A 9,911-nucleotide genomic window follows, 5' to 3' on the forward strand; every position below is an offset into this window, starting at 1 on the left:
TCTGAATAATGTTATTCTGAATCTGGTTTATAGGAGGAATTTCAAGACAGGGAATCTGGACACCATTTAGCTCGGCAAGTTTGGCAGCCTGTTCACACCAATTCGATCTGTACTACAGATGGCTGACTCAACTGCCTTTCTCCTACAATACCTCATATTTTTCCCAGTATGCTGCCAAATCATCCACCAAATTTGTAAACAGTCTCTAATTAGGCAGTGGGCACCCCCTCAGTTTCCCACAGAAATACACACATGCACAGAGTTGCCAAGATCAGATCGCCAAAAGTAATAGAAGGAACCACGTCAGACATTAGTTCATAATGCAAAATGGTCAGTAGTACATGGGCTGGCAAATGAGAATCGATAAGTAGTTTAAGTGCTCTCTTGGCTAACACTGGGTAAACACTTTGGCTCAAGAAAAACTTCTAACAGCATTGTTTCAGGGATCATCCATCTGACATGGACATTTCATTCTTTGGTATTGTTTGCCTCCAGGTGTAATGGCACAGGCTTTGAAAGGTGAAGATGAGATTTATCAAAGCACCCACAAATATCAAGAACTCTCATCACATTTGGGTTCACGTTAATCATCTGCAGGGCAACATCTAAGGGAAAATAAAATCCATATTAAAATCCATATTAAAGTAGTTCCTGGAGACTAAGAATAGCCACACCTCAAAGACAGACTATTGATAGTGAACCTTCTGCAGACCATTTTTTAAATCCTCTATCGGAATTGGTTCTATAAACCACCCTAAAGCTGAAATTTCACAAGTGCTTAACAGATGTAGGAGTGGACAGACAGAAAAAGCACATGCCCATGTCTCACAGGACAGGAGAGAAAAAGTATGAAATGTCTTAGAATGAGAACATTCTCACTCGCCCACACACACTTTTTGAGAAAGGCATATGGTCTTCAGTAGAGGTTGCATTTCCTTTCCATATAACATATGCGTAATATTATTCCATCATTTCAAACACTGGATGTTACCTTATTTACATTTAACTCCTGCGATTGCCTTTATCTTAACATTCTATTGAAAGAGGTTTTTACTACATGCACAAAAAATAATACCTATCTCTGACACCTGTACTCATTAAACACATTGAGTTTTTAAAAGTTATAGTGGTTGGCATTCTGCATTGCAGTGATAGATTTGTAACAGATTTACAACCTAGAATTATGAATCCATAACTGTTCTATATTCACTAACACTAGAGAGAATCGTGGCAATAGTGCAACAAAGGCAAATGTCTTCCCAAATGTACCTGCTCATGTTCAGATACTGATTGGAGTGCAAAGGACAACATTTCCATCTTTCCCCCATGCGTGTGCAAGGCTGCAACAAAGAAATTGTGACAGTGTTGCTCACTGGTGGGACCAGGGATCAAAATGTCATTTTCCTGCTCCCCACCCAGCAGCTAAACAGACTTCTATCTGTTGCTGTGACTAGTGTGGATTTTGAATGCCTGAGGGCCAAACTAACCATGATAACTGAAACTGACCTCTTTGGTCATTCCCTCTGCCTACATGTGCAATTTCAGTCAATTGATATCCAACTATTTAACAAATAATTACTAGGAAGTGCACAGGTATATAACAAAACCATCTCCGAATACCTGTTGCCTAAGAAAAATATGAAATTCATAGGATCACTGTTAAGTCAATAGACTACTTGAAGGTATACATACACAGCAGGTGTGTCTTTTAAATATATATATTTAAATGAATATTTAATTTATTAATTGATAGTAGTAGTCTCTTTGTGGAGAGAGAAAGCAGGATATAAATAAACATATTATTATTATTATTATTATTATTATTATTATTGACACAAAAGCACAGTATGTCACAGCAAACGAGATCTATATGCTGGATTTCATATCACAAAATCACAAGCCGAACACTTCCCAAGCATCTAGGACTGTGTGATGTATTTTCGAATGATGCGCGCAGATCCAAGTAAGCTGGTCTTTTGCAGTTGACAGATCATGATTTTGTATTATTTATTGTATTATTATTATTATTATTATTATTATTATTATTATTATTATGTGCAGTACTTGGCCTGCACTTAAAAACAATCGGCACTGACAAAATTACCATCTGTCAGCTGCAAAAGGCCACCCTACTTTAATCTGCATGCATTATTCGCTAATACATCACACAGTCAAATACAAAAGCCAGCATAGTGATCTTGTTTGCTGTGTATTAATCTTGTTATGTAAATAATAATAATAATAATAATAATAATAATAATAACAACAACAACAACAACAACAATAATAATAATAATAATAATAATAATAAAGTTCAAGAACCTAAAAGAGTAATTTATTTGTTTCACTTGAAGTGCAAGAGTGAATAAGTTTATAGTTGAGCACAATGTCTCAGAATTTCTGCCCTGCAAATGCATGGGAGGTAAGAAACATTTCAGCTGAAGGAGCATCCATTAGCAGTGGTAATAGATCGATTTCTGTCCTGCCCTCAAAATGAAGGTTGTAAGGTTACTGCCAATTGAATGTGACAACAGCAGCAAATGTGCTGATATTCTGACCCTCATTTTCCATCCTCCATTTTCTGTTCTTCCTTGGGACCAAAGATCATTCTGGGAAATTATAGGGGTGAGAATACAAGTCATTGTATAAAATTGATAGAGTATATTTGGAGAGAAATGATACAAAATAGTCTTCTTTTCTGAGAAGGTAAGAAAAAGAAGTATCTCAGAATGTTCTCAAAAACTGTTTTCTGGGAAGTTTAGACTGAGCACTAAACTGAAAAAAAAATATTTGGATGGATATAGTCATAAGAATCTTCACTGTCCATAATCATTCTTAGGGTGCATCTCCACTCTACCAGCTGTTAGTAATTGTGGGAGTTGAAGTCCACAACACCTGGAGGGCTGAAGTTTGCCCATGCCTGGACTAGCCTCACTTCACAAGGAACAAAAACATCTTAGGTAGGCACAACCACTGTAAAGTCTTGTATCCTCATCAAATGCACTTGTGATGGTGGTGGAATCAAAATAAAGCTCTCCCCTTGAGATCTTAAAACTCAGTCAGGTTCATACTTTGAGATACAGCCTTTCAAATAGTTTTAGTCCCAGTTATGGAGGGCTTTATAGTTTATAACCAACTTTAAAATTTGCCTAGGATAAATTTGTAGCCAGGAAACCTTTTTTCAACAGGAACTTATATGGTCCCTAAAACTGGCCCCACTCAGCCGTCTACTGCAGTATTTTACCTCCTATATGTTTCTGAACAATTTCCAAAGGCAGCACAACACAGAATGTGTCTCCATCACCATATAATGGTCAGTGCAAATTCACATAATGCAGTGTAGATGTGTTACAGTCATAAGAATCCTCTACTTCAGGTGCGAAGAACATACAACCTATATGTCACATTTTTACCCATCAAAGCTTATAGTCCTCCCATTTAAAAAAATCTAGCAACTCTGTACCTCAAACCCACAACCTTCCCAAGATCTCCACATAAAGTAATGTTTTGCTTATCCAACCTTTGCTCATCCAATGTTCTGTATTAACCAGGTGGAAGGCAGGCTGCCTTCCACCTGGATCCACAGCCATTTCCATACATTGCAATGTTTTGGTGCTAAATTCGTAAATATGGTAATTACTACATAATGTTGCTGTGTATTGAACTGCTTTTTCTCTCAATTTGTTGTTGTAAAGCACAATGTTTTGGTGCATAATTTGACGTTTAATAGGTTTCCCTTAATCTCTCCTTATTATACAGAATTTTTGCCTCTCCAACATTCTGCCGGCCCATTTATGTTGGATAAGCAAGACTCTACTCTACCTTTAAAAATGGGCCAAAATGAATCAAAACCAAACTAAGAAGTGATTAAACATTAGACATCCCATTAGAGCATTTGTGGAGCCTGCAAGGAGTGCAGAAGTTTAAGAGAGCCCCATCCCTTGATGAAATTCTCCAACCCTAGAATATCATCCTGTTTTCCGGATGTTATGGACTTCAATTACCATGAACTCTCTCTGTTGGCCATGTTGGCTGAGACAAACAAGACATCAGGTCAGAGGATACTGCTTTAGCCACTGTTCCCATTTCTCATTCTTGCTTAAGATTTGGGACTTCCCCAAAACCATCACAATAGCACATTTGTTTTCCACCTGCATATTACATACAAAATGTAGCGACAATGACAACTTCTCATAAGGGGCAGGAGTCACTTTCTATCTCTTTCAACCAAGAGTTGGTGAAGCATATTTGTGCTTCAATATAGGATTCAATATTCAAATATTTGTGGTGTTTAGTTCTAGGATAACTATCAGTATGGAAAAAGAAAAGAAAAGCATTGAAAATTGCACAGTGCAAGCCATTGGATAGTGTACTGTTTTTAGTATTGTTAGCCACATTGGGTCTGTTTTAAGAGAGAAAAAGCAGGATATAGAGAAGGAGAAGAAAAGGAAGAGGAGACCTAACATTTTAAAATACACTGTTTGAAGGGCTCTGTGCAGAATTTAGGGCTTGACTTTAGACATAGAATTGCATCATTCCCTCAACTCCCAGCCTCCCACCAATCAGCTAGATTTTTAAAAAAATCCGCTTTGCAGTAGATGTAAATAAAGTGAAAAGTGATTATGTGGCCAAGAACATTTACACTGCTGTTAGTTACAGAACTGGAGTGTTTCTGTAAATAAACTATATTATTTTCCTCCACAGCAAGCAAAGCTCTTGATTGTTTCTGTAGAACTGCCATTGCCCTCTTTTTTTTCTTTTCTTCTCCCGTCCTCCTTTTGCAAGATCCAATCCTATCCATGTGCATGAACAGAAATAACTATTGCTGTTCCTGCACCTCATTTGTAAGGCAGTCACAATGCCTCATGGTGGTGATCTCTTGTAATATACAGTGTAATATACAGAGCACATAGAGGGTCTCCTTTCCTGAAGCATATGCCCCTAAATCCAGCCTGTATGCATAGTTGACCATGTTGGGTCTGTCTGCCAAGTTTGATCCAGATCCAAGTCAGCTGGGGTGATTGCTTTCTGGATAAGGGTGAACTACAGCTCCCAAAATCAAGGTCTATTCCCTCCTCAAAACCCCTGCAGTATGTTCAGTTGACCATGGGGCTTCTCTGTGCCAAGTTTGGTAACAGTCCATTGTCGGTGGGGGTCACTGCTTCTCTGGATGCAAGTGAACTATAACTCCTGTAAATCAAAGTCAATGTCCCGCAAACTTCTCTAGTATGCTCTGTTGGTCATGGGGTGTCTGGGTGCTAAGATTGTTCTGTGGGAGAAAATTGGGTGAAGGAATTTAAAATCCCATCATCTGTGGTCCAACCTCCCCCAAACCACATCAGGATGTAAAGTGGGTCATGGGGGGGGGGTCTGTGTGCCCGGTTTGGTCCAGACCCATTGTTGGCTGGGTTGAGTTCTCTCTGGATAAGGGTGAACTACAACTCCCGGATTCGCAGGGCAATCACCCCCAAACCCCTGCCAGCATTCACAGTTAGCCATGTCAGGTCTTTGTGCCAAGTTTGGTCCATAACCATCATTGGCTGGGTGCAATTCCTCTGTTTGCTGTGTGCCATCGAATAGAATAGGAAAGGGTTAAGGGAGAGGCAGTAGGCGAGGTCATGCAAATCACACATCAATGGAGAGAGAAAGGAACTCTGGGATGTGGTGCTCGCTATAACCTGCAATGTCATTGGAAGGAGTGCTTTTGGTGGCTCCTCAGCACTGTGGGTTATATCTGTTTGTGGAAGCAGAAGACTATCTGTGTAAGTGAACACCTCCACTACATACACACATACACATTTTCACTTTTATTTTTATTATGTGCATATGTAGGTAGGTAGGTAGGTAGGTAGGTAGGTAGATTTCTATCCCACCATACAGGGCATCTTAACATTAAAATAACAGCTTAAGTAGTTTAAAACACTAAAAGAAAAACAATTAAAATGAACTAAACCATATTAAGCATAATAATCATAATAATCATAATAATAATAATAATGTTAAAACGATGAAAATATTTTGTACAGTTTCCATTAATTACACCAGAATTTGAAATGAATTAATGAGGTACAAAGGCATCACACACACACCACTCCAACAAGGTCATCTAGTACAAATGAATTATGATTTTCAGCTACAACTCTTAGTCTTACAGTTTAGGTAATTGACTCTGGCAGTTGTCAGAAAACCTTTCTCTTTAAGCTGAAGTGTCAGTCTTCAAGACAGAAGGGGGGAAAAGCCCACACACAGACACTTGCTAAATTTAATCTAAGTGCCAACCAAAGAACAAATGTCCCCTGTAGACCCATTACAGCACTGGAGATTCACCGGTTGCCATGGAATGAACAGTACCAAGCAGAAAAATAATTGGCTAGATAAGTGAATATAACTTCCTATGGGATTTATGCATGCACCATAGTTACTGTTCAGCATACATGCAAGATATTTACTGTAAAGCCAGATCTGGTGGCTTGTTAACAAGTGGACAGTACAACATGAAGAAAAAGTCAGTTGTCAGGGTTCAGAATAGCAGCCCTTCTATTGGCATAACTCTCTTCATCTAGATAATCTCAGAGACCAACTGACATAGGGATATTGGCCCAACTGGTCTGCTGAGATCAGACTGAACAGCTAAAAAAAAAAGGGGGGGGGAGTGAAGAATGAAGTTATGCAAGATTTATAATTCTTTCAGCCCAAAGACACAAATTACATCACTATGCCTAAGATACAGCAAACTCCAAAATTCATGAAACACTTACTTACTTAGGTAATCCCTCATTGTCTGAGTAGGATTGTCCTCCAACTGCGGTGTCCTGGTGGTGGGTACATAGGTAACTAGGGAGCCCTATTCTAGACCTGCATGTTCTCCTGCACTGAGGGCATCGGTTTCCAGGTGGAAGGAAGATCGGTTTCCGATCGGGGTTGGCTTGATGCGCCTTCCTCTTGGCACGTTTCTCTCTTTCTCCGTCTATTAGTGCCTCTTCAAATTCTACAGCACTGCTGGTCACAGCTGACTTCCAGCTAGGGTGCTCAAGGGCCAGGGCTTCCCAGTTCTCGGTGTCTATGATTGGCTTTGAGCCCATCTTTAAATCTCTTTTCCTGCCTTCCAACATTCCATTTTCCATCCTTGAGTTCGGAGTAAATAATAATAATAATAATAATAATAATAATAATAATAATAATATTTATTTGTACCCTGCCACCATCTCCCCCAATGGGGACTCAGGGTGGCTTACATGAGGCCATGCCCAAACAACAAATTACAATAAAAGAAAATACAAATTACAATAAAATAAACAACATCGCATTAAAGTAGAGTAACTGCTTTGGTCATGAAACAATGATACCTTTATTTGGCTAACTAAAGAGCACAAAATACATGTAAGCTTTCAAAGAGTGCATCTACACTGCACAATTAATGCAGTTTGACACCATTTAAACTGCCATGGGTCAATTCTATGGAATCTGAGGAGTTGTAGTTTAGTGAGGCACCAGTTTTGCAAGCCTTAAATCCTTGCAAAACTACAACTCCCATGATTATTTTTCCTCCATCTATTCCTGCATCTTGTGTCTTGCCAGCATGAGTCTACATATTCTTGGATTGCACTTTCATGTTGCAGTCTTATACCTATACGTATTGTTGAGGGGTGGGGAATCACATGGTCTGTGGTTTGCATGCAGTCATCTCTGGACCTGCCCCAACTTCTCCACTGAAAATAATTTAGCCAAAAACTGAGAATGATTTCTCAAAAAAAAAAAAGGTGTTTATTTAAAACAGGGTCCAGTCCCTCTTTCTTGTTGTCTCCAAAAAGCATCCACAAAAGATTTACAAAAGCCAAGTGGATTTTCACCTTCTTCCGATTTCATTTTGGATGGCTGGACTTGGCAAGATTTAAGGGGCAGAAAATTCGATCCTGGGACTTTGGAGCTTGCCTTCCCCCACTGTCTTACACTCCGGCAATAAGCACCATTGAATTTTATGAGACTTAACTTTGGAGAAGATATGCATTGACTGCACTGTTAATTTTATTAATCAAAGAAAGAAGAAAGTACAGATTTCTTTTTTAAAATATAACAATCTTATCCGCATTCCATCTTTGCAAAGGTCATGTTTCATGCAGGTAAACCGTCATTTAGAATAACACTCCTCAAATCAGTGGTACCTGGCAGAAAAAGAGTAATTTCACTCGCTGTGCTTTAACATTCTGCCATTATGTATGCACTAGATACAATCTCCACAGCCGCGTCTACCTTCAGATACCATCTGTGTATAATGCTGGCATTATTCATTTGTCTTTAGCCCTGACCTTATGTTTTATCTACCTATCTTCAAGGATAGAGAATGAGAATTGACTAGCAGCAGGCTACATTCAGGTGTGCAGATGGCTTTCTACAGTTTCCAGTTAATAGTCTTGCTGGCTGCTCTTCTATGTATGTAAATTTAGTGGAATGATGTCATCAGATGCCATACAGTACACAATGATGCCTCCACAATGACCTTTTAGACTGAGCGGCATCCGGCACCTGGTCTTGGCACGGCACATAAGATGGCATTCATTCTGGGACCAGCTGCACTGGCAAAATGAAAGGATACTGCATTGTTCTTGAAGAAGGGAACACAGTAGGTCTGGGATTGGGACAGCTAAGAGGTAGAATGTGCCCAACCACCCACAACAAAAGAGCAAGGCCACTTACAGGGGCAAACCCCTTCTTCATTCCTATACCCCCTTTCTCCAGAAGAGCTCTAAACTGAAGATGTCACATTTAGCCCCAATGGCCAGAATACCTTGGTTTATAATCAAGAGCAAAGCAGAGCAAAACATGAACAGAAATATAGTTGCAGTAAGTAAAATGGGATCAAGATTTCATTAAAAGTGCCCACGTCTAGCTTTTGTCCTGCATGAGGAAAAAAATAACACCTCACCATGTTCATCTGAGGTGAGATTTGCCTTCAATTATGGATTGTGGCTTTTTGAAAAACTTTTCATTAATAGAGAAGCAGTGATTTCAATCATTCTCCCATGCAGTGCCAAGGTGTTGCATCTCTTCTGTCAATCAATAGATCAGTAGTTCTCAACCTTCCTAATGCCGCAACCACTTAATACAGGTCCTCGTGTTTATTTTATTTATTTATTTAAAACTTTTGTATCCCGTTCTTCTCTAACCTCCATGGAGGGACTTAGAATGGCTAGTCCCTCCCATGTTGGAGAGACTATTATATGGTTGGGGGTCACCACCCATGTTGTGGTGACCCCCAACCATAAAATTATTTTCATTGCTATTTCATAACTGTAATGTTGCTACTGTTATTTATTTATTTATTTCACATATTTGTATCCCGTCCTTCTCACCCTCAAGGGGAGACTCAGGGCGGCTTACAACAGGCAACCATTTGATGCCATCAAACAGATTCATAAATAACAATTTCAATTAAAACAGTAATTTAAACATTAAATTATTAAAACATTCATTTAAATCCCACAAGTTCAAATCATAGTCCAGGTCAAACCAATTGTCAGTAACATAGGGTCAGTATCAATCTTGATAGCTGAATTTATTGTTTGAATGTAATGTAAATATCTGATATGCAGGATGTATTTTCCTTTACTGGACCAAATTTGGCACAAGCACCCGATACGCCCAGATATGAACACTGGTGGAGTTTGGGGAAAATAGACCTTGACATTTGGGAGTTGTAGTTGCTGGGATTTATTGTTCACCTACAACCAAAGAGCGTTCTGAACCTTACCAATGATAGAATTGGGCCAAACTTCCCACACAGAACCCCCATGACCAACAAAAAATACTGTATTTTCTGATGGTCTCTGGTAACCCCTCTGACACTACACTCGCAATCCCAAAGGGGTCCCAACCCCCAGGTTGAAAAAGGCTGTAATAGATGAATAAATACC

This window comes from Anolis sagrei, chromosome 1 (genome assembly GCF_037176765.1).
Source record: "Anolis sagrei isolate rAnoSag1 chromosome 1, rAnoSag1.mat, whole genome shotgun sequence".
Lineage (NCBI taxonomy): Eukaryota > Metazoa > Chordata > Lepidosauria > Squamata > Dactyloidae > Anolis > Anolis sagrei.